The sequence below is a fragment of the Onychomys torridus genome, chromosome 2 (assembly GCF_903995425.1).
Source record: "Onychomys torridus chromosome 2, mOncTor1.1, whole genome shotgun sequence".
NCBI classification, from domain to species: Eukaryota; Metazoa; Chordata; class Mammalia; order Rodentia; family Cricetidae; genus Onychomys; species Onychomys torridus.
The window spans coordinates 159,457,924-159,465,704 of NC_050444.1; the positions used below are offsets into that span (position 1 = coordinate 159,457,924).

Below are 7,781 nucleotides of genomic sequence, written 5' to 3' on the forward strand. Positions count from 1 at the left end.
TGCATCGTGGAGATCCTGGGACAGAGCAAAGGAAGCTCTGCTTGCCCAGGCACCTGACTCTCAGCACTGGTGTAGCGGAAGCCAACAGACTGCAGGGGAAAGGCAGACCCGGGGAATTTTCTGGTATTTTGGACTTTAGGGGGTGCTATGCAAATGATATGCAAATTACAGACATGTAAATTCCACACTAGCCAGCCCTGATGCTCTGGGGGGATGGGCAGATCAGCACTGTGGCCAGAGCTCCCAGCCTAGTGGGGCTGAGGATTTACAGCAAGAGCCCCAGGACTGTGCTGATTGCACTGTCCTGACAACCGGGATAGAAACCACTAAGCTTTGCTGCTACTCAACCAGGTGACCTTGGATGACCCCTGTAGCCTGCCTGGACCTCTTTGTCTACAGGTAAGGAGGCTGAGAAAGGAGCATCTAGAGATACAGGGATAGTCAAGTTTATGGGCCATGGTGCTCCAAGATGCCGGTAAACATTCCCCAGATGTTTGGATGAAATTAACACCCAACTCTACTGACAGTAGAGCAGGTGCCCTCTGTTAGGTGGTTGGGTCTTGTCTAATCAGTAGAAATGAAGAGAAATAAAGATATAGCCTTCCTAGCCAGGGGAGATTTTGCCAAAGATGACCTTCCGGCTTGGACTGGCCCAGACTCCAGAGATTTTGAATGGGACAGTTTCCACGGCCATGTGGGCCAATCCCTTTCATCAATCTCTCTCTCCCTCAATTCCCACCCCCCTACCCCCCCTACCCCCCCTACCCCCCCTACCCCCCTTACCCCCCTTACCCCCCCTTACCCCCCCTTACCTCCCCTTACCTTCCCTTACCCCTCCTTACCCCCCCTACCCCCCCTTACCCCCCCTTACCTCCCCTTATCTCCCCTTATCTCTAACGGTGCATGCAACACGTCCCCCAGCGGCCAGGCTTGCTTCTCTGGAGACCTTCACTACCGCAGCCCTGTATTAGTTAACGTTTCTATCACTCTGATCGAGTGACCCAACACAGGCAGCTAAGGGGAGGCCTGAGTCCTCAGGGTGGGGAAGGTATGGCAGCCCAGGACACAGAGAGGAGACAGGAAGTGGTCAGGGATAATACACCCCCAGGGGCCTGCTCCCAACCACCTACTTCCTCCAGCTAAGCTCTACCACCTCCCAAACAGTGCTATTATCTGTGTCTCAGTCAGGGTTGCTGCTGCTGCCGAAGAGACCCCGTGATCACATTCATTGATGAGGGTTGTCTGTGTCTCAGAGTCGTAGCGAGAGTCCTGAGTGCAGGTGGCAAGACTGGCCCACTTGGGAGCCAGTAACTGAGTCCAGAGGAATGACAAGAATTGGTTATTCTGACCAATCACTCAGAGAGAAGCACGGGATGGGGCTGGGGAAGAAGATGGCTCGGTGGGTAAAGTGTCTGCCATGCTTAGGTTCCCAGAACTCATACAGAAAAAGTGGCATGATATGAATAACCAGTGTGGAGTTGAGGGAAGGGCAGGTGGATCCTTGAAGTTCATTTGAGTTCGAGGTTCAGGGAGAGATCCTGCTTTTAAAAAAAGTGAAGACACTCATCACTACTTTTGGCCTGTACATGCAACACACACACACGCACACACACACACACACACACACACACACACACACACACACACATTTCCTTATGTAGTGGGGGCCAGGACAGAATTGGGTAACAACACACACACAGGATACCCCTGAATAGCGGGAAAGAGCTGGGAGGCCACAGAGGCCAGGGCTCAGCTCTACAGCCTTGATGGCCCAAGGGCCTCCCTTCCCTTCTCTCCCCTCCCCTCCCCTCCCCTCCCTTCTCCTCCCCTCCCCTTCTCTCCCCTCCTCTCCCCTCCCCTCCCCTCCCCTTCTCTCCCCTCCACTCTCCTCCCCTCCTCTCCTCTCCCCTCCCCTCCCCTCCCCTCTCTTCTCTTCCCCTCCTCAGCAATCATCTATCCTTGGTCTGCTCTTTCCATCCGGTTCTGCTTCTCAAACCTTTCCTATGCCTGACTCCACTTTCTTGTCCACCAACCTGGAGAGTCCCAGGGCTGATGTCTGGACATTTCTTATCTCACTGTTTGTTTTCTATTCTTTGTTATGGAAAGCTTTCAAAGAGACTCAAACAGGGCTTGCTCTCTACCTGACTGCTAGACCCACCGTAGAACAGGTGCCCGGCAGAGACTGTTTTACCTGTAGTGCAACCTCTCATCACCAATTGAGGAACTGAGATGGTCTTGGTCTTGTCATTTGATCTGTAGATATTTCAGCATCATCTCTAACAGATGAGAGTGTCTCTCCACTAGGAAATAAACTCCATGCTGGGCAGTGGTGGCGCACACCTTTAATCTTAGCACTTGGGAGGCAGAGGCAGGTGGATCTGTGAGTTTGAGACCAGCCTGTCTACAGAATGAGTTCCAGGACAGCCAGGGCTACACAGAGAAACCCAGGGATTCTCCACTGCATGTGGAGGTCAGAGGACAGCTTTTGGAAGTCAGTGCTCTCCTCCCACCATGTGGGTCCCAGGGAAGGAATTTAGGTCCTCATGCATGTGCAGTAAGCACGTTCATCCATGGAGCTATTTCCTGTTAAGGGGCAGGAACCTCAGGGTAGGGGCTACCGTGGTAATCACAAGATGAAGGCCTAGGTGTGGGGCCTGGAGAACAGGGAGGGAGGCCAAGGCAGCAGGCTCCTGGTGCTGACCCAGGCACACTGTCTTTCAGGCCCAGTTTTTCTTTCTTCTTAAAATGCAAATCCCAGGAAAGCCAGCCTGGCAGGTTCCAGCTTTGCAGTCTTCTGAGATGTGGAGGATTTGAGGCCCTGCAAGCTGACATGGGAGACTTAGACTCGCTCCATCAGCTCTCTCTTTATCCCCAGTGATGCGTGGGTGCTTCTGGAGGCGAGCACAGGCTTAGGGTCCCATCACTTGTCCCCAGCAGCCTCTGTCCTCAAGGTACCATTCCCTCAGGGCCTGTCTCCTCCTCCAGAAAGTCTTCCCTGAACATCTGGCTCCTGTCTAAGGAGATGCCCCAATGAGTATGTGACCAATTTCCCGGTCCCCTCCCTGTGACTGCCGCATTATTTTAGGGTGACTTGCAGAGCGTAAGTACTGTGTGCTATGTGCTCTCCACCATTACTTCCTGTCCATCCAGGCTTTGCCCAGCACCTGCCTGTGGTGGACGAGGCAGAAATGGAGAAAAATGTCCTGATTCCCACTCACTGCAGCCATGTCTCAGTGAGGGCAGCTGGGCAAATAGAGGCAGAGCTCTGGGAAGAGAAGCTCTTTCCCCATCGTGGGCAGGCACTTGCCTGCAAAGTCCTCGAAGTTCCTGACTGACCTTGTGGATGTAGATATCTCCTCCTGGGACGGTGTCACTGGGACAGGCAGTGAAGATCCTTCTGCCAGGATGATGTGACCTTGGGTTCTAATTTCTTCAGTAGCCCGGGAGCAGGACAAGGTTGGGAATGGAGGTGTGTGTGTGTGTGTGTGTGTGTGTGTGTGTGTGTGTGTGTGTGTGTGTTGAAACTAGATTCTGTTATGCATAATTGATTGAGGACAACTGGGTGGACAGATATGCTAGGGGCTCCCCTCCTTTCCTCTTCCCTAGGGTGTGTCCCCATCTCTCTGGCCTTTCCCTTCACATCTTCTTGATCAAGCAGAGGGTGTGGCCAGCAACAACCTCCAAGTCTGGTAGAAGAAGATGGTCACCAAGATGGAGTCAACAAGTCACTGGTACACACTCCTGGAGGGGCTGTGGGCATGTTTCCCTTTGATCACATGCCAACCTAGGTCCATCACCCTGGAGCCTAACTCTGATGGGTGCGCTGTCATGGTGGAGTTTGTCCTTGACAGAGCTGCCAGGTCCCCAGTTGTGCAGCTACCAACAGGCAGTGTCATGGGGGATTGGAATGGCCACCTTCCTCCAGGTTTTCCCACTTTCTATCCATGGAATTGAAAGGGGGCGGGGACACATGCTGCAGGCCCATTAACTAGAAAATATACTCCACACCATGCCAAGTGAGAGTCAACTGCCTGGTGACATAACATTTTATTGCTTTGTTCTTCATGGGTGAGAGGAGGTATTTGGCATGGCAATCACACTGTGTGGGCATCGATGGCAGTTGCTGCTGGCCTTGGCCTTGACCCAGCCTGGCTCTTAAAAGCCCCTCTAGGTTGGGTTCAGATCTTTGGGATTCACCTAGGGATGGGGAAACAGGCTCAGAGAGGCCTTCCCATCCCTTGTTGGAGGTCACACCAGGACTTCAGATGTCTGAGCTTCTTAGGATCCCACAGAAATCTCTGAGACTTTAAAATATTTATTGACCGCCAAATGGGAAAAGAAAACTGGGAAATCGAAATTAATAAATGTTAAATGTCTACACAGAATAACACGAGGTCAGATGCATTAATTACCACATTTGGTATTCATAAATGTGTCATTACCCGCGAAAGCAATTTGTCAGCTACATTCCAGAGTAGGCCCAGAGAATGGATGGAAGGCACAGCCAATTATCAATGGAACCAGTGCCCGCCAGCCAAACAAGTTCAACAGCCAAATTAGAAAAATCCCTTTAAAAATTGTTGGCAAAAAATGTTGTATTTAATGAGAGTTGCTGGTGTCTTTGCTCCTGTTCAGGGCGGGAAGCTTTTAAAGTCTTTGTTGGGAGCTGACAAGATGGCTCAGTGGGTGAAGGGACTTGCTAAGCCTGACTATTTGAGGTTGAGCCCCAAGAGTGGTATGGTGGATGGAGCAAGGTCCAAGAGCTGGAGGCCTGACTGCTGGGCAGCCTGAATAGCAGTTGCTGCATGGACTGAGGGAGGACTCTCAGGGCCCTGCTGGTCCTCTGTTAATTCTTCAGACCCCACCTCTGGGACAGCTCCTTAGTTGAGCTGTTCCTCGACTCCCCTTGCCTCTGTTCTCTGCAGGGGGACTGAGGGCTCTGAGGCCCCATTGCCACAGAAGGCTCATAGCCCAGTTCCCATTCCAGGGAGGCAAGGATGGACCAGGCTACATGGGGCAGCAGAGACTGTCCCCATCACGTCCACAGCCAGGCCATGTGGCCATCTCTCTCCCTGACGCCTAGGGCTGCATCCAGTGTTAACAATTGATTGGGCCCAATCAGAGCCAATGAAGCCAGATAATTGATGTCCAGGGTTAAATGGGTCTTGTCCCTGCCAAGCAGTCAGGTGAGGAGAGTGGCTTGGCTCATACCCAGCTGTGTCCTGGATGACACTTCAGACCCCATATGAAAAGATGGGGCCATGTCCTACAGGAGGACAGGAGGCAGGGGTCCTGTTTCTGTGTCCCTCATCATCCCTCGTCAAGGATGGCCAGAACAGGCTTTTGCCATCTGGGCAGTCCCTGCTCTAGGTCAACCTTCCTCTTGCTCACAACTTGCCGTGGCTCCCAGCTACCGCATGCATTAATTTTCCTCTTCATTCATTTCTCAGGGAGTGTATGCAGAGTGCACATTGAACCCAGACCACTGTCCTTTGATCCAAACCTTCAAGATCCTGGATGGGGCACTGCTAGGGCCCTCAGACCTGCAGCCCAGTGGGACTCCTCACTGCTCTCACCTCCTCACCATGTGATTTGATCTGCCCAGGCTTCCCACCCAGGAGCCTATTCATATCATGGCAGTGAATGGTAGACACACGTTCATGAACACAGGTGGATGTGAGGAGAGATGATGTTCACAATGACATGGGGAATCCTGAGCTGCTGGGAGAGAAGACTGAGAGCCGAATGCTGGAACAATGCCCGGCTTCTCAGGGAGCTGGAGGAAGGATGGAGGAGTGAGAGATGTGAAGGTCCTGAGGTAGGAGCAATGAATAGGGCTGTGGCAGCAGGGAGAAGGTGAGGAAGGAGGGATATGGGGATAAATCGTTGTAGGGAGAAGTCAGTGGGCAGTCTGGTTTTCTTCTAGATGCAATGGAGGGGGATAGGAGGGTGGCTCCTAGGATTTGCATTATAGGTCCCTGGTGGCTGTGGTGGCCGGGGAGTAGAGGAAGGCAGGAGCAGGCATGGGGGAGGGCTCAGACAGACTGGGATAGATTTTTAGAGATCAAGCTGAGAGGATTTGTCAATTGGATGTAGGAGAGCAGGACACAGAGGGATACGGATGAGGGCATATGTGGCCTGCCCTGCTGGGATGGGAAGGATACGGATGAGGGCATATGTAGCCTGCCCTGCTGGGATGGGGGCTGGAGGGAGGTGTAGAGGCTCAGGGGACCCTTGTTTGGAATTCCCTTAGCAATGGAGCGGTCACACAGGTGTGAAGAAGAGAATGTCTCTCCGGAGATTTGTGGAGTTGAAGGTGTCCTCATCAGGTGCAAGAACCTAAACCGATGTCTCTGCTTCCTGCTGGCTGTGACCTCCCAGAGGTACCAAACAGGGTCTTATTATTATGTCTCCAGGGCTACAGGCTCTTATTATTATGTCCTCATGGCTTCAGGGCATAAGTCAGATATCCAAGCCTACATAACGACTTACTTATTTCAAGGTATGGTTGACCACATGAGGAAATCAGAAGCAAACATAGTTCATTGTGCTGAATGCTCACTGCCTGCCTAGCTGTGCTGTGTGTGAGATAGCATTTCTTCAGCTGGGACTTCAGAGGCCGAGGAGGGACCGTACTGAAGCCATGAACTATAGAATGGAATGAGCAACAGCAAGAAGCTGGGGACACGGCTCAGCTGGCAGGATGCTTGCCTAGCGTGTGCAAAGCCCAGAGTGGGATCCCAGGTACTGAATAAACTGCCTTCCATCCCAGCACTGGGGAGGGAAAGGTGGGGGGTCAGAGAAGCTCAAAGTCGTTAGCGAACTCTTAGGGAGGCCAGTCTGGGTATGGGATCCTGTCTCAAGAGCAAAGCTGAAGCAGTGAAGTAAGACCAGGGGATAGAGCCAGTCGAGGTGACAGAGGCAGGGAGATCTCTGTGAGTTCAAGGCCAGCTTGGTCTACACAGTGAGTTCCAAGCCAACCAGGGCTACACAATGAGACCTTGTTTAAAAAAAAAAAAAGATCAGGAGTTAGAGGGGCCCCTGGGGTGTTCTTCAGAGGTGGTCAGGAGCCTCTGTAAGTAGAGGGCATCTGGATGTAAGTAGAGGGTATCTGGATGTAAGTAGAGGGCATCTGGGTGTAAGTAGAGGGCATGTGGTGTGTAAGTAGAGGGCATGTGGGTGTAAGTAGAGGGCATGTGGGTGTAAGTAGAGGGCATGTGGGTGTAAGTAGAGGGCATGTGGGTGTAAGTAGAGGGCATCTGGGTGTAAGTAGAGGGCATCTGGATGTAAGTAGAAGACATCTGAATATAGACCCAGGTGGATGAGGTATAAGCTATATGGTTACTATGTGGTTATTATGTGGTTACTAAGTGGTTACTATGTTGTTACTATGTGGTTACTATGTGGTTGTTCCGAGGGAAGTATATGCAGGCAAAAGGAACTGTACAAGCAAAGGCCCTGGGCCAGAACAGACCCTAGCAGACCCTGTGTCTGAGGCTAGTGAAACCTCAGGGCAGACCTATGGGTGTGTGTCTTCCTGACTCTCCCTCACGTTTACCTTCCCCTGATTAAATGGCTAGATACACACAGGGGTTGGAAAATCTGCTAGCAAAGAGCATTTACCCCCCCTCCCCCATTTCCCATAAATTTTATGTTTTAGAAGAAATCCTTGAGTAGATGGGTCAAGAGGCTGACTCCTCGAGGGAAAGACAGGTGAATTCTGTGGCTCCCACACTGTTCCGGCCTTCCTAGGGCTGGCTGTGGATCTCATCTTGCCATCG

General features: G+C 52.0%; 1 long non-coding RNA gene across 1 annotated transcript; it reads left to right on the plus strand.

Moving 5' to 3' along the window:
- The first annotated feature begins 267 nt into the window (after positions 1-267).
- Positions 268-6,901, plus strand: LOC118578841. The gene is made up of 3 exons (XR_004944296.1): positions 268-399; positions 5,451-5,818; positions 6,254-6,901. It is a non-coding gene; the product is annotated as an uncharacterized LOC118578841 (long non-coding RNA).
- The last annotated feature ends 880 nt before the right edge of the window (positions 6,902-7,781 follow it).